Below are 24600 nucleotides of genomic sequence, written 5' to 3' on the forward strand. Positions count from 1 at the left end.
TAGACTCTAACATACATACACGCGCACAATGTAAATGAAAGCATATTTTAAGGGGGGGGGTCGACATCGATATAACTGCTACTGATTGGACTCGATATATGGATAATATAGTTGTATGAAAGTTACTTAAGTCATATGGTGGGGGTAGGTTATTTTACTATTATTGATAGTGAAGAATGTGTCGCCTCTAACGTCATCAAACCTTTAATTCACTGGGGTGGGTGGGTGCCATCGTAGATGATGAAGTGATATGCCTTGTGTAGCCGATGTTTCTCATTCAGAAGCCACTGTATGGCAGCGTTGTTCTCAACAAGCCAATCTTGATGTATATGTGTATTGGGACGTAACGTTTTCGATGCAGTTGTACACAAAGAGTCTCTAAATGATGCTTAATTTATTCGACATTATTGAGCTTCATTTATGACAATGTTTTAACTTTTCAATCACAAAGACCGCTCCGGTGGCCTAGTGGTTAGAGCGTAAGCCTCAGATGCGGGAGGTCGTGGGTTCGATCCCCGGCAGAGTCATACCAAAGACTTACAAAAATGGTAGTAACAGCTGCCACGCTTGGCGCTCAGCATTAAGAGGTTAGTGTTAGGGCTGGTCATCCTGGTTTCAGGATAATGTGACTGGGTGGGACATCATGCTACATGTAGCGATATGACTGAAAAATTGTTAAAGCTACATTAAAAATCCAAATCACTCACACACAATGTAGAGAAAGCTAACCTGAAGCTTTCGTCCTCACGCTAAGGACTTCATCAGCAGACTGATTTTGTCTCTACTAGTAGACTGTCGACATCACTCGATGGAATGGTGAGCTATGTTAACATATTGTCCCAGATATGCGGCAGTTTGTAATGGACCCCGTCCCTGTTCAGCCTCTGTTTGTGCCCACGGAGTAGTTCGATTCCTTGAACTAGGAATTGTACTGAGTTCCAAGTTACAGTATAACCAGGGCAAATATTGTGGATGTTCCATGATACTTAGACGAGTCTGAACATGGACTTCGATATCCATTACATCTCACTTTCAATGTCTCTTCCGTTTCCACAATATAGTCGTAATGGCACTCACTTTCGCCGTGTCCTTCACACCTGATGTGATAGATAGGTCCACAAATATCTCTCTTATTAGACTTATCGTAAGGGTGAACTAACATCTGCCTTAGGGCCTGGTACGGTTTGAAACATACATTATTTTTGTGTTGTTGGTTAGCTTTCTCCATAGTATTTGTGTACGTTATTGAACAGTTAAAAACATTGTCAAATATGAATAATAATACTACAGTTAAGCTTTCACCAAAGTATTCTTGGAACTTGTATCTATTGAACCAAGTGTTCTGCACAGCTCGTCTGTAAATCCTTGTTTCATATTCTACTGTTTCAATCTGGCGACATTCAGCTTTTTGGGCACTTTTTTGTTTTGTGGTTTTTTGCTGGGCTATTAAGCTTGGAGATAACGAGTCTGTTGTCAGTCCAGATGTGCAGAAGACTTCAACATCATCCTCAACCGACAGTCATATATCAGTGAGGGGGCATGTTATTGACTGCCTTCAAGTGAAAATCAACATATTACTTGCTGATCCACCAGCGCTGACTGCAAATGTAGAACCAATCAACCAGCTACTGTACCAGCAGAAGTTCACAAAGCCGGAGACACATTCATGGCACGGAAATGGACTCAACTGCTCCATTCAATATAAACACAAGGAACTATACCATCGTCCTCTTGTATAAGCGAAAAGGCAATAGACAATTCGTCGACAACAATCGGGATATCTACTTGCTGTCAATAACCGGCAAATCCTTGCCAGAATTATGTTGACGAGTCTTGTGCATTACCTCGATCTAGGGGTCCTACTAGAGAGTCGTCGGGTTTCAGAATATAACGAGGGACCATAGACTTGTTGTTTGTAGCTCGGCAACTCCAGGGGAAATGACAGGAACAGAACTCCAATCTGTACACGACCTTACAAAAGCCTTTGGCACTGTTAGTCCTTGAGGCCTTTGAAAGATCATTGCAAAATGTAATGTCCATAGATAAGTTCATCGCGATTGCCATGATGGCATGGTTGCTCTTATTCTTCAGGCACCAATGGAGTCAAACAAGGCTGTGAATTGACATCGACCTTTTTAGTATGATGTTCTCCGCCATGCTTACTGACACTTTCTGTGATTAGAACTCTAAGATCGTCACCAGTTCCGGGCTGACGACAAGATGTTGAATATGAGAAAACTTGAGGTGAAGACGAAGTCACAGGAAGGGATTGTTCGTGCTCTCCCATTTGATGACCACTACTCCCTGAATGCCAAATGCAAGTCTGACATGCAATAATGTATGGACCATTATCTTTCGCTTTTGACAATCTCACGATCAGTATCAAGAAGGAACATATCTGCATCAGGTAAAACCTTGCATAGAGCCGTCCAAGACAGCAAATGGCAAATGATAAGTTCATTCTCCAACACACTGTCGCTTGCAGACCACATCATTTATGTAACGCATGGCAGAATTGCTAAACCAAATGTACCCTCGAATAAATGTGTGGGGCGCAGAGGTGTCAGTCTACAAACAAAGGTCAAGGTCTGCAATTCCTGTGCGTTGTCGACACTGCTGTATCAATGCGAAACCTGGACGGTGTAAAGGTGCAATGCCAAGAACCATTTTCATTTGAGCTGCCTAAGGCAACTGATGAGGATACGATGGAAGGACAGAGTCTCTGACACTGAGGTTCTCATACGAGCAGACACTCGAAACATCCGCACCCTGCTGATGAAATCACTGACGAGATTGACAGGCCACTTCACCAGGATGCCAGAAGAGCTTCCACCATAAAAGAATCTTCTGCGGCGAACTGAAGCTGGGCAAGCTATCTCAAGGTGTTCAGAATAAACTGTTAGAGGATTACCCCCATGTTATCACTGAATACTTTAACATTGACCTAGCGTCTTGGGAAGATCTCATACAAGATAGCTACACCATCCATATTGGGGCTATATAGTTTGAATGGAGGGGAACTGCAGAGGCAGTACAGAAGAGTAAGCAGCGTAAATCTCAGAAAAACATCAAGTCCTCTTTTGATCTATCAAATCCGAACGGCATTTTCTGTCGAGTGTGCCATAGACACTCGCGTAGTCATAGAACCCATATCATTAAATGATGAAATCGTCAACTCGAAGAACAAACAAAGAACAACACACTTAAGGAAATATATTCCAAATAAGGTTCGGGATAATGTTTGAGCTGTCGCTGAAAAGTGTTCGAGCTGACGCTGAAAACGCAATCTTGTTCGAGCCGACACTGATGACGGAATCTAAAAGACCCATTCAGTAATGAAACATGACCATAATAGTAATAACACTGCTTTTAAGAATTACTATAGGTACTGTGTAAAACGGAAATTCCTTTCGTCTCTTTTTCATTTTTTTCTCTGAATGGTTACACAGGTCTCGTATAAATTTCACGTGGAAAATGCAAGATGTCATTAAATAGCACGATAACAAGATTCATTAACTGACCTGACCATTAACTGTACATTGAAAAATGTTTAAATTATAACAGTCAAAACTGCCTACAGCAGCCACCCATGTAATAAGGCAACTGTGGTCTTTGCAGGCAGGCGGTCTTACTAAGCAGGTTCAGCTCTTAAGCTTGGTTGCTGTCTATTATTTTAATGTTATTATTATTATTATCATTATTATTATTATTATTATTAGGTATGTGATTTGGATTTTTAACGCATCTTTAACAATTTTCCAGTCATATCGTTACGATGTCTGATGTGTGGCAGTTTACAGTGATGTCTAGAATGGGGCATCATACCGCAGACATGTAGAATGTGTCCCGCCCAGTCACATTATCCTGATACAAGGCCGACCAGTCGTAACACTGACCTCTTAATCCTGAGCGCAGTACCGTTTTTATAAGTCTTTGGTATGACTCTGCCGGGGTTCGAACACGCGACCTCCCGCATCCGAGGCGGAATCGCTAACCATTAAGGCCACCAGAGCGGTCTCATTATTATTATTAGTAATATCATTAATGTTATTATTTCACATGTATTTATTACTATTCTTGTTATTAGTAGTGTGATACCATGATACATGTATTTAGTTAATCTATTTAGCAAACAACATTTAATAAATTAAGGCTCCACATAAGGATGAAACCATAGCTTATTAAGAAACACAAGGCTAATGACGGCGGAAGACAGGACAAAACCACTGCTTGCTTACGAAACATAAAGTCGCTGACAGCAGCTGACAAGTGACCGCTGCTTACATCACATTTATACACAACATTTAACGGGAGGGGGGACAAACATGGCCGTTGTGACTAATGAACTCTGGTGACCGTTAGGACAGTCTGGGATATATATATATATATATATATATATATATATATATATATATATATATATATATATATATATATATATATATATATATATATATACATACATACATATATACATGCATACATATATATATATATATATATATATATATATATATATATATATATATATATATATATATATATATATATATATATATTTTTTTTTTTTTTTTTTTTTTTTTCACTGGCTACCCGTTCCATCCAGAATCAAACACACAATCTTTTCACTATGTTACATTTCGTTAGACTGGCTGCAGTCCAATATACCTATCTTTCCTCACCCATGTGTACACCCAATCTAGAACCTTGCGCTCCTCTTCCGACTATGGCATTCTCATTTGTTGCCACGGTTAAAACGGAAGTCATATTGACAACGTTCTTTTGTGTACCAGGGTTCAGCTATGCGGAACGAATTGCCCATAGACCATAGATCGTATACACAAGGACACTGTGATCTGATTCAAGAGTGTTGTTAAAACTCTTCTAATTCTAATATAAGAAGAGGAAACTGTAAATCGGTCTTGATGTGTGACACAACAGGCTATACATACATATGTGTCACTATGTCTGTCACAACAGGCTGTACACACAATGTATGTATGTATCACTATAAGTGTCAGGCTATACATACAATATATGTAACACTACGTGTAACACAACAGGCTGTACATACATATGTGTCACTATGTCTGACACAACAGGCTGTACATACAATATATGTATGTATCACTATAAGTGTCAGGCTATACATACAATGTTTGCAACACTACGTGTGACACAACAGGCTATACATACATATGTGTCACTATGTCTGACACAATAAGCTGTACACACAATGTATTATGTATCACTATAAGTGACAGGCTATGCATACAATGTATGTAACACTACGTTTGACACAACAGGCTATACATACATATGTGTCACTATGTCTGACACAACAGGCTGTACACACAATATATGTATGTATCACTATAAGGTGACAGGCTATACATACAATGTTTGTAACACTACGTGTGACACAACAGGCTATACAAACAAGATATGTATCACTATGTTACGTAAGTATTATTACTGTAAATAATTTTAGACCATGTTGCATCATCATAGTGTGTTCGAACCACGTAATGTACTCCAGGGGTTTAAGTTTTATTTGTATTTTCATAGCAAGAAGTCAAAGAGATACTCTAACATCCAAATTATCTTTCAAACTCCGATATGATTACATCATTCCTATGTTTAACAGCATTAGTCCTAAATGACTGATAAATTACCAAGATAGTTACCAAAAATGGTAATCCGTTTTTCCATCTTAAAGAAATCAATGCTTTATCTCAGAATGCATGCGATGGGTGAAGAAAAACAATACACACGCTATGCTTAAGAATGGAAAATGGGAAATTGTATTCCTTCACGCCAAGATTTCTTTCGCGTCTTAAAAATGTATCCTTGTATTTTAACATGTGAACATACAAGATTTTCTATCATGACAGGCGACTCTTGAATATATGTACATGCATGAATTGCACTTGCATGCTAATAAACTTCATTACCTTTCGAGCAATAGATATTTGGCTCGTAAAAGGGAGCCCAGGAACCTCGACACGTTATCCATGGTTCACATGAACACTACCCACCAAGGCATGCCCGGGTCTGCTGTCTCCGTGTTTCCTTAGGGAAGACACTTATGTCATATTTCCTCGGCATGATATAGCCAATAATGTGTTAAAAGTGCTCTTAAAATCAACAAAACCAAAACCTGCTTCACAACGGTTCGCGTGTCTATGGCGTTACGTGCCATGTATTATGTTGCTATGACGTTACGTGTCATGTGCTATGTTGCTATGACGTTACATGCCATGTACTATGTTGCTATGACGTTACGTGCCACGTACTATGTTGCTATAACGTTACGTGCCATGTACTATGTTGCTCAGTTGTACAAGCTTTATGGTAATAGTAAAATATTTTTAAACAATATTAAACATGCACTTTATTGCAACATGGTAGGTCATTAAAATACCACCGTTATCTTACACATTTACTATCTGCATGGACCGTCAATGAATACCGTTCAAAATGTGAGTGAAGGGAGAGTTCATCACCAACGTTAATATTCAGAAACAAAATTAATATATAACAGAATAGTAAAATACACACACACACACACAAGCAGATATATATATATATATATATATATATATATATATATATATATATATATATATATATATATGGTACAAAACCCAAAGTCGAAATAATTTAATTCCTACTTTCGCCCCTCGTTATCACATTAAACACTGAATACATCAGGTCATTTCAAGTTTTCTTCTTTTGGCAACTTTCTCCATATAAATTAATTAGAATTCTACTGTGTATTCTATTTTTAAAAAAATTCTCAAAATGTTGCAGTTATAACCATCTGAGTGTGTTTGGTCATCGATATAGATGACGACTGGAGACATACGATATTTAAGAGTGCATGAGATTTCATAATCCATCACTCCCATCCCAACGGTAGTATTGGTCGGCTGTTATAGGGAACGAAAAATAATGAAGTTTGACTTACATGCAGCGATGTGTTGATTTTAATGTATTTTTTAACTGATAAGTATATAGTACATTTATATCTACAAATAAATATTCATGAACGTGTATGTCTGTGTTGGCATGCAGGGCGATTAAAACAGAATATCGAAAGAAAAATGTTGCTCCTCAAATGGAGGAGTCTAGACATTTTAAAATAACACCACATTGAAAAACACATTTAATTGCTTTAATAAAAAACACAAAAAACACCGGAAGTCTACGTTTATTCATGCGCAGTGAAACACTTCCGACAGTCAATTTACTTTCTAACGATAATCATCATTAAAAGTTTACTCTACAAGTGTGAAGTTTAATTCTACTGCAACAGAAATCGATGCCAAAATTAAAAAGTATTTCAAAGAAACGATTTAATTCCATCAATACCGTTGTCTCGTCTTTAAATTAATTTGTACTGTTTTATAAGAGTTTCAGAAAACCAAAAAGAAGTACACGAAGTTGATAAGGTGCCTCTCTCTCTCTCTCTCTCTCTCTCTCACTCGGGTAGTTTAAGACAGCAAGGTCGCTACCTAATTGATAGCTGGGGTACATTAAGACAGTAAGTTCGCTACCAGTATGATAGCTAAGGTAGTTTAAGACAGTAAGGTAGCTACCTAATTGATAGATGGGGTATATTAAGACAATAAGTTCGCTACCAATATGATAGCTAAGGTAGTTTAAGATAGTAAGATAGCTACCTAACTGATAGCTGGGGTACATTAAGACAGTAAGTTCCCTACCAATATGTTAGCTAAGGTTGTTTAAGACAGTAAGGTAGCTACCTAACTGATAGATGGGGTACATTAAGACCGTAAGTTCGCTACCAATATGATAGCTAAGGAAGTTTAAGACAGCATTATAGCTACCAATATGATAGTAAAAGTACCTTAAGAGTGTAGGTGAGATACCACAATAATACGGTAGATTCTAACAGTAAGATGGCTACAAAAATAATAGCTAGGATAGTTTAAGATAGTAAGTTGGCTACATTAAGGGGTACATAAAGACGGTACGTTAGCTACCAAAATGATACTTTAAGACAGCACGGTGGCAACCAGAATGATACCTTGGGTAAATTAAGACAATAAGATGGCTACCAAAATGATAGCTGGGGTACTTTAAGACAGTAAGATGGCTACCACGTGATACCTAAGATAGATTAAGACTGTAAGATGGATACGACAATTATAGCTGGGGTAGATTAAGACAGTAAAACCTTGAGAATATTCAGAAAATTCACACTTGCTATCTAATTCCGGTGACTTAAGATGCACTAAAGATATTTATTCCATCAAACCTATATTGAAATGGTTTCTAGGTCTTGAATATTGAGTATGAATTTCCGATCGATACAATATCTTTGCATTTGAGACAAGAAGAATATTATATGGAAGCCCAATCAAGTGAATTAATTAATGGAAAACATGAATTCACTGACATTTAAACGCTTGGTCGTAAGCACAGAAAATATTTCATTAAATACACAAACAAAACAAATAATGAAAGCGATCGATGGCTAATATACAATGAACATTATGACGATAATAGTGGTCAGAAAAATTTCGAATCACTCTGATTGAATTTGTTTTCAAGAATTCATTTAGGAATTGGTACATATTTTGTCCTGAAGAAATCAATCACTCAATCGATTAGGTATTAAAAGCAATCGATTAAGTGTTAATTGAATAGTAGGATGAAAAGTAACATATCTCCTGTTAGTGTAGTATTCGTGACTATCAGAATATGTGCCATGCATTGTCAATGTGTCGATTGATATTGAAATTTACTTCTAAAAGATCACCAAGGTTGAGTGAAGTGCCTTACACACTAATACGTTTTATATCTTTTTTTATTATAAATAATTCCTTACGATCTGCCCTTATTTACCTATACATTGCTAGGCATGGCAACTATAAATCTTACCTAGCATTGTCTGTTGTCAGTAAAAATGAATTTGCATTATGTTCACGCATACTTAAACGAGAATGTAAATGATATATACCATGATTTCGCAGATAATAAACAATGGAGGTTTCATTTGGTTCAATTATCTTCGCCGCCAAAACGATACAATCGGCAGCATTGGTACGTTTCGGTTGAGATACAGGTTCACAATCTACTACCGGAAGTTTTATCTTTAGAGCAATTACAAGTCATTCACTCAGTAATAACCAACATCAAAATAGCTTTCACAAATATTTTGATTTTACAAAATCAAAGTGCAAAAGAAATATCGAATATATTAGCTCATAAATCTAATCCCTCTGCAATACTACATAGACCATGATCTGTCGTCACATAAGGCACCGGAAGATCAGTGTCTATGTTTTATGCATGTATAACCGGTTATTCGTGGAACAACAAAAAATCTGCAGATCTGGCTCTATGCAGCTTGGAGTTGGATCCAGTGACGCCTTCTCCCCCTTCCCAACATACACTAAAAGCTATCTTAAGACCGGAAAATGTCCAAAAGGAAGTTCTCCATAGAGTTAGAAAGTGAAAATTACGCTGGACACGCTTAAAATGCACGAGATTTTGAGGGGTTTCACTACATGTGTCCCCGCAATCCTCTGGCCTTTTTATGTACGTCCCCCTCCCCAATACTACGATATTTCGGGATGTGCGTCTGAAACATGACTTGCATTAGAGTATATACCAGGCATATGCAACCTTTATAAACCGCCGTGTCAGGTCCGCTCAAGTATATTACTGCATGGCAGGTTCTATTCGTCCTTTTGATTTAATGATCGTTTTGTAGTACATACAATACAAAACAACATGTACCGCGTGCCTTTCCAAAAGAGTCTGGCGTGCCACTGTTGACACGCGGTACATAGCTTGCCGATACCTGGTATATATACTGTAATGTTACTGACATTCAGTGAAATAATTTAATGTATAACTGGATCCAGTAACGTGTAAGTTTAAGATTAAATTGCACGAAAAGTATCAGCAAAACTGTGGAACAATTGAAGGCGGAAATGTTTCTAGTGCAGTAAGGTTTTGTATGCCAAGTTGATTACTCTTCATTTAGAAATCTAATCAAAGAATAAAAAAGTAATACAAGAAAGATGTTTCTTGCAGGATTGCACATTGCTGTGTACAAGTGTACATATATGGTTCACGTACATAACATCCTGGTCACTAATGGCATAATGAATCCTTTGACGCTTATGGTTTTACCGGATGTACTTGCTTATACGACGAGTCCATCTAAAAACTGCACAGATGCAGATTTGTCGTCACATTATGCGCCGGCATATCTGGATCTGTGCAGTTTCTTAGAAGTAATCAGTAGAATAAACAATACAGACCCTGACCTGCAGGCACATTATGATCTGCTAGATCAGGATTTATGTTGGTTCGACTTATAAGCGAGCAAAGTAGCTGTTCTGTAGCACTTGACGTTAGAAGAAAAGGAGCTTGTTCAGCTTTGTTGTTACCGTACACATCCATGGACTATTTTTGTGATCGATTGCAAGATTATTAAAGGCAGTTTAGGTCCTCGATTTAATATTACATAATAGTGTTTGGTTGGGTGTGTGCGCGCTCGCGCGTGTGTGTGTTTGAAAAGAAGTATATCGCTTTTTGTTGCATTAACGTTCAGTACACCATTCCAAAAGCACTCCTAAACTCGACCAGTAATCAGATTTCTAAAGTCATGTTTAGAGGGATTTTAAAAGCTTAGTGCGGTAGACATGATTTATTACCTCGAAGCCCGAACACCATTTCAGTTATATTGGATAGGGATCAGGAGTCATTTGACGCTAAGGTGATGAATTGCAACAATTTTATACGGAAAAGATGTTTGTTCGAAATGACGGCAAAACGACTTTTAAAAGAATGTGCAGTTCAGCTCCCAATCTTCTCTGCAACTTGTTTTCCATTCATACTTGACGGATAAATCGAATGCCAAGAATATTCAGATTGCCATTAAGTTTGGATAGAAAGAAACAGATTAACTTGGAACAAAAAGAAATGCATCGCTTGAAATTAACTTAAGAAACTAAAGGAATAAAACTACAATATTTGTATGCAAATTGTATAATTGTAGATGATTAAAGTGAATTAAAAACCTGACGCCATACTCCCTTATAAGCCTTTATCATGCAAAATGATATGCTATGAAAGTCATGATTTAAAATATCGTCCTTCGAGATTTAGGGAGATATTTTGTGATGAATCCTTGGCTTGATTATCGCTTGGGCTTAAAGAAACAATGTGGCATTAAAACTTCGTACCGTCTGCAAATATTAAGCTACGCTAAGAACAAAATTAGATTAACCAAAACCTATTAAAGGCGACCAACACGTTATTGTTCTCGTAAATGCGGTTGAACAGTTAAATTCTTTGAATAGTTAAACACTTCGAAAGTTATAAGAGCAGAGTGAATCCGGTTCGAGTTACGTGTAACAAGTTTAAACGTCAGTACAAATATTTTCCTTGGTGTTCGCTACAAGTTGTAGTGATACAGGTAGTTTTAGCAAACAGCGGAAAACGTTCTACATTAAAATCTAAGCCCAACGTTTTTAAGAATAGATGCAAGTTTTGTTTTCAGGATTCATGCAAAATTATTATTCATTAAGTATCAAAACGATTTTGGGAAACTAAGACAAATATGAAGTGCCAACCTTTTCGCACTGAGAGTGTCAGTCACTCAAAGACAACAGTTGCTGGCAAGATTCTTGTATAGCAATGTATGTATGTATGTATGTATGTATGTATGTATGTGTGTGTGTGTGTGTGTGTGTGTGGATTTGTAGATTTTTCAAGTTCAACAATTCTTCAGTTTACGTAAACACATAGATCTGTAAATACATACATGCATACATACCTACATGGATGTACGCGTGTATGCAACTAACATTTTTTTTTAAAGAGTTTGTTTGACCTTGAGTTATGAAACAAATGTTATAGTTTAATAGTGAAGAACGGCGTTTTGCACATTTCAAAGCAATTTGGATTCTACAAAGTAGGTTACAGTACAAAAGTAGGTTACAGTACAAAAGAGGAGGTTTCTGCAACCGAGTGAAAATTGTATTAATTGTGGAATAGGGCTTGTAATTAATGAGAGACTGATGAGACCTTCGTTTTCGAGAAAATTATTGAAATAGAACGATAATGTGGCAAGCGGTTTACGAAGTACCATTTTCGGACCGAGCCACAAGGGTTGCCAAATTTGGTCTAAGATCTCGGAGACGGAATGAATACGCGAGACTTTAAAATGTCTATAAACTTGAAAGATGATTTCTGTAACTGAATAACCAACAATACGCAAGTAGGCAATACATTGACGCTATTTATGAGCTTTAGGTGTCTTCAAGTGGAGACTAATGTTAAGGCGAATTCATTTTTGCCTCATAGATAACGGTAAGTACTTGAAAACAAATGCCATAGAGAAAGTTGGACAATTTTATTTCAAACTCAACATGATTTATTGCATAACGTTATATTTTGCTATGGATAGAAATAGCAAAAGGAAACAAAAGACCGATTCAATGAAAAAGGAAAATTCAGTCCGATTAAAAGCAGATCTTCATTGTCCTACGTAAAGATCTGACAGAGACCGCTTAGGGGATCACGTTCTGGTGACCTATGTTAATTACCATTATCGCCAATTTTATCAGCCAATCAGATGAAGTCTTATATCTTCGCGTTTGGGAGACTGAGCACTACGGTGAAGAGCATCAATGTGTGTCGAACGATTTGATTCTCTTTTAGGTTTCTGAGAGCTGTATTTCTATTGGCTAATTCATATGTCACCAGAACATGACTGTCAAATCGTCAAGAAGATTAGTGAAGGTCTGATCTTAATCAGATTGGAGTAAACGTGGTCTAAGGTTGCATACTCCGATCGAAATCACTACAATATTGAGATCAACCATTTATGGAAACCCAAGAATGGTATTTTATAATATATACTCACTAACAATTGCACTTGTGTTAAATTCCAATGTAAGATAACTTTTTCAAGAATATATCTATATAATTTGTTTGGCCATATTGGGCTGTACCAAAATCTAGAAACTCTTTTAAAGTAATATAGGCATAGCCGAAGGTTGTCTGATGGCATACACCATATTTGGAGCTGTACCTGAGAGCTGGCGGGGGTTGGGGGGTAGGGGAGATCTACATCAAAATTAATCTTTTCTTGTGCAGACCACTACTATGGATTCCAATTGCAATCAGTTAATATAATTTCTCTAGGTGCCGCTCCCGTTATTTAACTGTGAATTAAATGTAACACTCTTTGAGTTCACGGTAAACATCACAGAGAAAAAAGATTCCTACAATTTGATGGTATACTCATTTAAAAGAGTACGTATCGACGGACACTTCAGCTGCGACTATTAAGTCAGTCTCAATCACGTGAATTGGAAATGGTATAGAGATATTTCAAGGAAATAAAAGATAAAGCCATGAATACAAATATATTGCGACTCCGATGTCTAATTTGTTTTCTATTTTCGAGTTTCCTGGCATTAACATTTGGCTTTCGTTCCTCTTTTGTTTTGACAATTTCATTCCTTGGTGCTGTTGTATTTTTTGCCAGGATATTTTTGCTAAATCCTAGCTTTAGCAATTTTGGGAAGTGATTATAAAACTTATATTTTTTTGATATTTTGTGACATGCAAGCTTGGTAGGTAAATGTCTGCAGGTTAAAATAATTAACATTTCGTAGCGGAATTTTACACATGACACAAACCGGTGTATATTTTCATACAAGACTAAGCCGGTAAGCTTCGAGTTGTCCATGCAGATAAATAAATAAAGATTATTTCACGTTAGCTTGGCAGCGCTTATATCCTGTATTTATTAGTTCTTAGCCACTGTGGGGAACAGTGATATTAAAATCTGTAATCGGGCTTTCAATTATACCGAGATAGATTCAAAGTGAATTTATTAGTATGCCTAACACGTGCCATGTCCGGTTTTAACTCGCATTCCTTTCAAAGAGCGATGTTTGTAGAATCAATAAAACTTCAAAGCATCTATCACATTAATTGAAGAATATTAAATAACCTTAAATACTTGGCAATGAGTATTTTTCTGGTATTGGAATAAAACGGTGTAGAACGTAGGAAGGTATTCGACTTGTTGTCTGAATGTATTCGACATGTTGTCTGAATGTATTCGACTTGTTGTCTGAATGTATTCGACTTGTTGTCAGAATGTATTCGACTTGTTGTCAGAATGTATTCGATTTGTTGTCTGAAAGTAAAGGAAAGTTTTGGGGAATGTATTATTTTCTTCGCCAAAGTTGTACAATAGGTGTCTTGGACTGGGTAACAAAAATTATTAAGAATGAAAACAAGTCAAAAAGAATATTTTCTAGCACACTGCATTGTTAGGACACATGATTGGTGTATTTTCGGGGGGAGAGAGAGACAGAGACAGAGACAGAGAGATGAAACAAATTTGCCCCTGTGACACTCAGTATTCAAATGATATCATAATAGCTGAAATTATTGGTAATTTTCATATATTTATATGGAAATGTCTACCTTGTACGCGGAAATGATTATATTTCCATGTTACAAAATAAATAGCATATAATTTTGGTGTCCTATTTTCAATTGCCTAACTGCCTTTAATTAAACGAAACTATCGATTTTTAAATAACGGCTGACAGCTTCTTCCGGTTCAAAAAGCGTCTTTTTCTCCAGAATTAATTACTTGTGCTATGTACAATACCATGGCAGTGGGAACGTTTATCGCGATATCAATTTGTTTCAAATTGAAAATGGACTGCAAATTTGATGAAGGGGTTACAATTGTTTCCCTTGTGCGAGTTTAAATCACAATATATTATGAAGCGGTTTCCAGTGAAAAATGTGATAGAGGATGCGTATTGTTTGAACCAAAACTGAAAAATGAAGATGACCATAATTCATTCTGAGAGAGAGAGAGAGAGAGAGAGAGAGAGAGAGAGAGAGAGAGATTGTCATATTTAGTTTTCAGCAAATGAGATTTTGCGATCGTAGAACCCGTATGAGAATCTCACAACGTTTATATTGCATCCGGACACGATCAAATGAGCATATACGATGTTAATTCTTGAGCATTAATTAGCTTCACGATAAATTAACACTACCGCTGCATACAATGGAAAACCGAATCTGCACGAATGTACACGGAACTATACTCCAAAATTCTAACACACAACATAACATGGAAAACCTTATCTGTTCGAATATAAAGCAGTTTGAAGAATCATCGATACGCTGACATACTTTATCCTTTATCTATCGGGACTAACAGGGAAAGCCAAAAACAGTTTTGCAACAACAACCCCCAATCAACCAGTCGTTTCTAACGACTTAATAGTACAACGGGAACAGTCCAGAAGGCGCAAGAAAATCTGCCATTTTTGCGTTATTAGGTCTTACACGTGTGCCGCGTCTGACTGAGAATGCTGTGACTTGGAACATTGTCATGTGATTATTCTGAACGCATACGCGCCAAACAAGGACGCTAGAAAACTGTTATGAGTAATAATTTCTCGAGTCTTATCAGTCTTACAACGATATTGTATATCAGGAGTTAAAAAATATATTATTTTTGGTGCATGTTGGACTATGCCTCTTAATCAAGGGTGTTTGTATGCGTGTGTGTGCGTGTGTGTGATTTGGATTTTTAACGTAGCTTTAACAATTTTTCAGTCATATTACTAAGATGTCTGCAGTTATCGTCTTAAACACCAAGGCTAATAATGATGTCTGCAGTTTTCGTCTTAAACACCAAGGCTAATAATGATGTCTGCAGTTATCGTCTTAAACACCAAGGCTAATAATGATGTCTGCAGTTTTCGTCTTAAACACCAAGGCTAATGATGATGTCTGCAGTTTTCGTCTTAAACACCAAGGCTAATAATGATGTCTGCAGTTTTCGTCTTAAACACCAAGGCTAATAATGATGTCTGCAGTTATCGTCTTAAACACCAAGGCTAATAATGATGTCTGCAGTTTTCGTCTTAAACACCAAGGCTAATAATGATGTCTGCAGTTATCGTCTTAAACACCAAGGCTAATAATGATGTCTGCAGTTTTCGTCTTAAACACCAAGGCTAATAATGATGTCTGCAGTTTTCGTCTTAAACACCAAGGCTAATAATAATGTCTGCAGTTTTCGTCTTAAACACCAAGGCTAATAATGATGAAATGGATTAAAGCATTGAAAGGATTCTCGGAAGGCTTGAAATTTATATCATTGCAGTATCGGGATGGACTTTTGACAGCTGTATGGAAGTTCAAATGCGTAGTTCCCCAAACATGTTAACCCGATGATTGAGTTGGAAAGCAATACCAAAATATATTCTTCCGCGGATAGTAATAAATTTGGAAAACATTGAATGTTTAAAATGATCACTCACGTCCGCGTTACATCCTTCGAGAGACAACACAGACATGATTTTGACTAATTATGACATTCGTGCATTTTCTGAGGCCACTCATTGTCATTGCTGGATCTGCAATAAAACTTTCATTTCCACGAACAACAAAGTTCATGATCACTGGTGTATACAAAACAACCGCACACAATGGATGCAATCTATGATTACGAATTTATCCAAACAAAACGCGAATTCCCGTAATGCTGTTGTAAATAAAAAGCACAATGTAAAATGATGTCTTATCACGAAGTTGAGGTTTGCCTTAGCCAAAACCAGCTTACGAAATTAAGGAGCGCAATGCAGAACGATTGCAGGTGATATTAAGGCTTTCTACGGCATAGTTAACTGGAGTTGACCCAAATACAGCTTAATCAGGTTACTGTAGCCAAAAAATAACAGCGCGATTTCGTTCAAATGATCAAAGTCAGAGGTGATACAAATGCAAAGAACTGGTGGAATATTTCCGTTCCACGCGATCTTTCCGGAGTTGTTAGCTGCTGCAGCTCTTGCTTTATTGGCCGTAGGAGCTGAATCTAGGATGGCTCTGGAAAAGGCAGGTGGAGGCCGCAAAGGATCTCATAAACGAATAAATTATGGGATAGGCACTGATTAACCAAGTACAACTTGCGAATACCCAATAGCCAAAGTCTTCCACTACCTGGTACGACTAGAAAGAGGCCAAGCGTAGATTCTCTGATATTGATTTACTCATAATGGCAAAGTCAGTGAAGCATTTTCTTGGTGTCATTACGCGGAATGGACTTACATAGATGGTTCTCAATGCGTGGGAAACTGGCATATCTAACCTATGATATAACAACAGGGTCTGAGGCTCACTGGGTTGCATACACGGGGACACACAATATTCTACTGTATTTTGACTCGTACGGGCTTGAACCAATAATTAAAGGTATTTATTATTGAACCCGAGGATGACAAAGTCACTACCATTGTTTTATTCAACACTTCCCTTACAAACGCGACCAATATTTCGACATATCTATATAGAAGAGTTGCGTGCACTTGAGCACTACTAGCGTTGTTTGAGTTTACCTTGTTAGTCCGAAAGTGTACTTAATATATGAAATGCCTGCTATTTATAGTTATGACTCTGATGTGGATCTGAGCAGTTTTGCTACTAACGAGGATTTGACTAAGTTTACTAAAAGGATTGTTACTGACTTTGATCCGGGCGAGCTGGTAATTTTTGACGATAGAACGGAAAACCTTAAACATTTATCCAATATATTGTTCTGAGACTGTAACCGACGATGCAGTAAAAAGTACATGCAAACAAAGACATTAGAGCTGCCCTATCACAACGGCAAACAAAGACAGCAGAGCTGCCCTATCACAACGCTTAGTAAGTTGATGAAGCGTATTCATTGAAATATTAAATAGAGAAGGATTTGAAAAATAGGATGATAATAAAGCACATGGTCGACTTTTTCACTGACATCGGGAATGGTTTTGATGAACCTAAAGGTACGTCTTAAAGATGCGTCGTTCTGGATCGTACTTGCATACCTGGTAGCTGACTGTAACACTAGGTGTAAAAGTACTCAAGGGATGTTTCTACAATGTTGAAGCAGAATTAATAGACAAGCTAAACCATCATGAGCACACCCAAGTAGAAGAAAACATCGACTGTTATTGAACAAGGACACATTGTTCAGGTAACACTGTTTGGAAGAAGACGACATTGATCGTTCCCGACACCATTCAATGTCATAATCGATATGATTTTGAAAAAACATAATGTCAGCCACCCTCGCCACCGAAACCCATAATCGCCAGAGATTTGAATATTCATCAGGAATATATTTTCTACAGTTATATGAAGGTTGCACAAGTAAAAAAGAGCAATTGGATAGAAGTGCATGTACGTATGGTGCATGATTAAGACATGATTTTGGCCAAATATACTAACCAATTATGCTTCTGTCCGCATGGTTTCGAGTCTCGGCCAAGGCCAGTGGGGGTAAATGAGAACTATTGCCAGTAGCGTCCCTTGGGTCCGTCGTTTTTTTCAGGTTCTTCCTCCAATAGTTATACTAACTACCACGTATGGCCTATCGTGTGCTAAAATTGGCGTTAAACCCACATCATCTAAGGGATTACATACTTAATAGAATAACTATGATAGACCCTCAATGTTACAGAAGCGAGCAATTAATCGAAGTGGAACAACAACTGCGAGACGAAATCGACAACAGAATCACTTTAATCTCGAACTACAAACTCATCTATGTGGTTTTAGGTGCTCTTTGCGACATCGCTGTGGCAATCACCATTGGTCTTTGGGCTACATCAACTGTTGTCGGGAAACCAATCAGAAGTATTGTTGAAGCCATAGTAATAGTTACCGGTGGGGCTGGTGGCGATGGTAGAATAGTTTCGATACGATTACATTCATACTTAAGTGTATATTCAGTACTTCTCGCGGCGTAACAAAATATTAATCTCAGTCGGATTAGTGAAACGTACAAAGTAGCCATTGAAGACAAAGACATTAACATAGCTGAGTTCGAGATCGTATTAGCAAAACTGGAAAACCACAGACCACTTCGTACACAGAAACAGAATCGAAGCGTTAAAGACCTAAAACAGGCAACTGGGTTACAGACAGGGAGCATCGAGTAAACGGTGATCTAGCTGCACTGGCAAGCTGTGGAATTTTTACTTCGTAAAGTTTCAGTAAGTTAAACCTTCGCAAACAGATATAAGAACCAAAAAACTACTGAAACTTAGCCGAAAATTGATTTAATACAAGAGACAACGTGTTGATGTGGCTGATTTGATTTGTTTTTGGGGCATGACTGTTTGCTATTTTTTTTCCCCCAAAGCTCACGTGTGACAATCAGAGTAAGAGTAGTAAGATCTTGGGGCTGAGAAGGAATTAGTCCATCTCATCTATCGGAATCTAATACATTGTTATATTGAACAGTCTTTGAGATCCAATAGGCTCAAGCATGGAATAAATAAATCAGATGAAAAATTGCACAATTATCGAAAATATTTGACATGTCTAGGCGGCCGCATTTTTTTATAGAATTTATTCATGTCTTTATATGACCCCATATTATTAAGACAATGCTAAGGTGAGAGATTTTGTTAGTATTTGCAACGTCAACGGTCACAGCTGAACACTTCAAGGGACATAACCGGACGAATATTTATGTATTCCGTTGTGTAATGGAACTATTAGAATCTGTAAAACATCCAGCTAATAATAGGCTTTTTCTTTGAAGAAGAGCTATGAAAATTAATTGAATGCTGCTTTCTATCGCAAGGAAGGTTATTTGCTTTTCATTTGTAGAACAACAGTCTTGTTTAATCAAGCAACTATTTTCTTTAAACATTTCAAGATTTTATTGCAGTATTTTCCATGTAATAATAAACATTCAGTCCAAGAACAGCCAGGTTTGTTTTCCAATATTAGTTCGTAACTTAATTTTATTAACATCATTGTGAAGTTAATAATTAACACCTGTACACACCTTCAAAACGGCATCCGGATTACCGGGATTATGGTGAGAAATGAAACTAGTATAATGTCTGTGAATTTATGTTGATTGGCGTTCACTTTTTGTAAGGAGTATTTATTCATGGTGGTGTAATTATTTTAACTACTACTACATTATAATAATAATAATAATAATAATAATCATCATCATCATCATCAACATCGTCTTCATCATCAGCGGCGGCGGCGGCATAGCATAAATACTGAACGTAAAATTTAAAACACGTTGTGTTGTATGAAAGCAGAGGAGAAATCAAACCAGATGCCTTTAATGACAAAAATATAGCAATACCAACGATATTGACATAGCACTCACAGACAGGAACATAACTGATTTAGGGGACGCTCATCGATTATTATGTACATTTGAGAGAGTGCACAGTGGAGAGAATGTTGGCATAACTCTATGCTACTTTAATGCTATGTGGCTGACGTTTCTTTGGATATTGTACTATAGAAATTGTACATGATCTAAGCACACTGCTAACTAAAATGACTGATCCCTTCTGCTCCCAAAATCAGCCTGAATTTGTCTAAAGTACACTATCTTTAGCAGCTATTAAAACAGGGAAAATGCATTTTGCCAGACTAGACAATGGCAGTTTGTAAAAGTTCAATGAATGAATTCATTTTGCCAGACTAGACAATACAAGCTTCTGGTAGGTAAATGTCTGCAGGTTAAAATAATTAACATTTCGTAACGGAATTTTACACATGTTTCATATCATAATCAATATGATTTTGAAAAACATAATGTCAGCCACCCCTGGCACCGAAACCCATAATCGCTAGAGATTTGAATATTCATCAGCTATATTCATTCTGAAAGTGCATTGAATGAATTACCAAATATAAAAAATGTAAAAAAAATGTTATTGGCTCTCTTTTTTTACAATTTACCTCTGAATTTCAGGAAGTAAACATGACCAAGTGGAGCAAACACTTTTTTGAAAGGTGCACATCTGGAGTAAGGCCACGCTGTATACTCTTTAACCCGTATTACACCCATCAATCAGACACCAAAATAAAGGTAATTAAAGGTTCTTTGAACAATGCATTATGAAAGTCAACGCCATCTACAGCATTTGCTGAAGAAATTATATCCCGGTAGAATTATATCAGGAGAACGTGTTTGTGTGTGCTGTTTTTAAATATTTGTAACGTAGCTTGAACAGTGTGAGTAATATGTCTGCATTATGCCAGTTGATAGTGATGTATAGCATTGGACATCATGCCGCAGACATGTAGCATCATGTTCCACCCTATCACATTATCACTGCTACGGTGGCCTAGTGGTTAGAGAGTCCAACTTGGATGGAGGAGTTCGTGGGTTCGATCCCCGGCCGAGTAATGCAAAAGACTTACACAAATGGTACTAACAGATGCCTCGCTTGGCGCTCAGCACTAAGAGGTAAGTATTAGGACTGGTCGGCCTGATGTCAGGATAATGTGACTGGGTGGGACATCGTGCTACATGTCTCACTATATAAACTGTCACACTGCAGACATCGTAGCGATACGACTGAAAAATTGTTAATGCTACGTTAAACAAATCCAAATCATACACACAATGTCCTGGCACCTAAAGTTCAGCTATCTCAAATACTTGATTAAATAAGTAACATCTCGTGAGACTAGACTGAGCATCTCGTGAGACTAGACTGAACGTCAAGTCGAGCTATAGTGGTTGGCAACCTTTCGCTTTGACTTTGTTGCGGAGGCCGAGTATTAAAACCGACCGGTAGACTTAGGAAGGGTTAGTATATCTACTACATATAAGTTGTAATTAGTTATGGAAGTCGCGACTTCTTGTCGAAAAGTGTTAAACAAGATGTAAAATAGATAACAACGGATGGCTGCTGTACAGAGTTGTAGCTATTCAGACCGAATTGAAATTGGTAGGTGTATAATCAATCAGTTGTCAAGCTTGACCTTTTGATCAATATCTTAACCTTTACACCAATCAGAACTTTATAAAGAGAATATGTAAATGACAACATACATTATGGGGTTGAAGGTTTGTAATGTTTGTGCCATTTTATAGCCTTTAGACTCAGCTCCGATAGAACATAACACCATATTAATTAAGTGCATATTACTGCTGCATCATGGATATTTATTTCAAAACACCACGATGCTTTCTATCATTGTATGGCGTGACTGTATTTTACGACGTCAATACTGACACTGACTGGTTTTATACCTGGTTGCCATGCAACAGTTATGCGTAGTAGTTGAAAAATCATATGATCATCTCGCGCACTATATTATGCTCAATCCTAGCCCAAAGACAACACGTTGTCTTGTCGTTTTGTACCATATTACAACGTTTGCGACATTCCAAAGGAAATCAAAATTATGTGCATTGTCTTAAAGATGCGTTGGTATTTACAGTTATATTATGTTTATTAGCGGCAACCTAGATCTTGACGCAAAACCTGATGGTAATAGACCTGTTCTTATTAAATATGAAACGAAGCACTGAGATCGTCTTAGCGATTATACCAATGACTGTATCTAGACAGCCATATCGTTATATGTACATAGTTGTATATTGGAACACAAGAGGTTGACTATAATGTGGAAAAAATTGCTCATCATCTTATCCTTTAGAAAAGCCTCAAATAAACATGAATATATATATATATATATATATATATATATATATATATATATATATATATATATATATATATATATATATATTGCTTTCTTGAGTTTGCATACTCTCATAAAATAGTATTTAGCAATCTATTGTGTGACGACTTTTTGGCAAATCAGAATATATCAGGACAGAAGCCCTATATGCTATCTTTCTTAATACGTTCCGTAAAACGTTTTTTTTTCTGACAGTTATGCCTGCATCTGTCACAACCCCAGAAAACAAACCGAGTGAATCTAACCTAATAATTATTTCGATGAAAGAATGTGCTTGACTTTTTTCATTTATATTTTTTATCTACTTTGTCCTCGTCAAATCTACTTATCATTATAGCACGCACATTTCATTAGCGATAAAAAGAGATGCTAAATGAAGCAAAAATGATGACAGCGCACAAACTCATATTTCAGCAACAAGGATCAATAAGAAATGAAAAAAAGCAGGAAGAAGTAAGATAAGCAATTCGGCAGTGATGATTAAATAATATTCCATATATGAATTAATACATATTGAAACTTGGGCCCCGAGTGCGGAGTGGTCTAAAGCGCTCTCCGTTAAGGATCACTGCCATCTCACCTCTGTCTGCGTGGGTTCGAGTCTGGGATTCGGCTAACTTGGGTAAGTGAAAAAGCTCGCCAGTAGCTTCTCGTGGGTTGGTGGTTCTTCCCGAGGTTTTCCAGGGTTCTTCCTCCACCATTAATACTGACCGCCTATCGTGTGCTGAAAAATAGCGTTAAACCCCACAACAACAACGATAGATTGAAACCTACCAGATTTAGTTAGGGGTTGGCTCAGTATTCTCGAAGGTAACGTATTTTTATTTGTTTAAATCATACGATCTTAAAGTTTCTCTTACCTACCGATCCGATGGCCTAGTGGTTAGAACGTCCGCCTCGGATGCAGGAGGTCGCTGATTCGAACCCCGACTGAGTTATATCAAAGACTCATACAAATGGTACTAGCAGCTGCGTCGTTAGGAGATCGGCAGTAAGAGGTAAGTGTTAGGACTGGTCGGCCTGGTGACAGGTGGGGCATGATGCTACATGTCTACGGCATGATGCCTCATTTCTAGACATAACTATAAACTGCCACACTGTGGACATCGTAACGATATGACTGAAAAATCGTTAACGCTAGGTTAAATATCCAAATCACACACACACACACACACACACACACATGTCATCTGGCTCGAGTACTACCCAATTAATGCTTTTTTTCTTGGCTTGTTACTGTGCATCTATCACCGGAGGTTTTGAAGGCATCGACGATAAATACAAAAGCAATATATTTTGGTGTATTTTAAATTGAGTCCTGTCTCGTGTCCATCAAGTAATACTAATAATTTGAGGAAGTCATCAAAGAATTGTTCGAGAATAAAAAAAATTCCATTCGTGCTACGCGAAAACATTAGTTGTTTTTCCCAATTGTTTCTATCATCCATCTGTTATTTAACAGATCGAAATATTGTCATAAACATGGTAGGGAACATTACGTGAAATCTTAACCAAATGAATAATTATCAGAAATATCGTGAAACCTGGGTATGAACACTGAGGAATGCCGCAAGACTCGTATAGAACCAATGCATAGTATATGCATACATACCATGAAATTGTGCCACGCGTAAACTGATTTAAACAATTTTGTCCACATTTAAAAGCTTATATTTAAATATGATACGATCATATAAAAACTGCTTAGATTGTTTTCTTTTTTTCTCGGTAAACACCTCATGGTTTAAGCGTTACTGTCGTTTTAAATTATGCCATGCAATCACAGTCTAAGCTCTGTTTTATATGCAGATTACATTATTACGTACTAAAGCTTTATTTGGAGACAAACATTTCCTGTAGCTGATCCTTGTCCGAATGATTATGCACGAAAAGTAATATTCGCTAAATAGCCATTAGGATGGCAGTAAATGCTAGCGGATATTATCATCGGATCTGTCTAGATTAAAGAATATTGAGTCGTTAATAACCTCTTTCAATGCGAAGGCATATATTCTGGATTGCCAGCAACAAAAA

At 37.2% G+C, this 24600-nt stretch overlaps 1 protein-coding gene across 8 annotated transcripts in view; it reads right to left on the reverse strand.

Annotated features, from left to right (window-relative positions):
• Positions 1 to 24600, reverse strand: part of LOC149792858 (sex peptide receptor-like) — a 211740-nt gene that overhangs the window by 154296 nt on the left and 32844 nt on the right. The window contains exon 1 of one of the 8 annotated variants that reach the window (XM_089966639.1): positions 5955 to 6130. The exons of the other annotated variants lie outside the window; for them this stretch is intronic. The gene's annotated coding sequence lies outside the window, so the exon portion shown is untranslated. Of the gene's footprint in view, positions 1 to 5954; positions 6131 to 24600 lie in introns of those variants that run through there. 8 annotated transcript variants of the gene reach the window in all.

This window comes from Sinohyriopsis cumingii, chromosome 8 (assembly GCF_028554795.1).
Source record: "Sinohyriopsis cumingii isolate HCF-2022 chromosome 8, ASM2855479v2, whole genome shotgun sequence".
NCBI lineage: Eukaryota > Metazoa > Mollusca > Bivalvia > Unionida > Unionidae > Sinohyriopsis > Sinohyriopsis cumingii.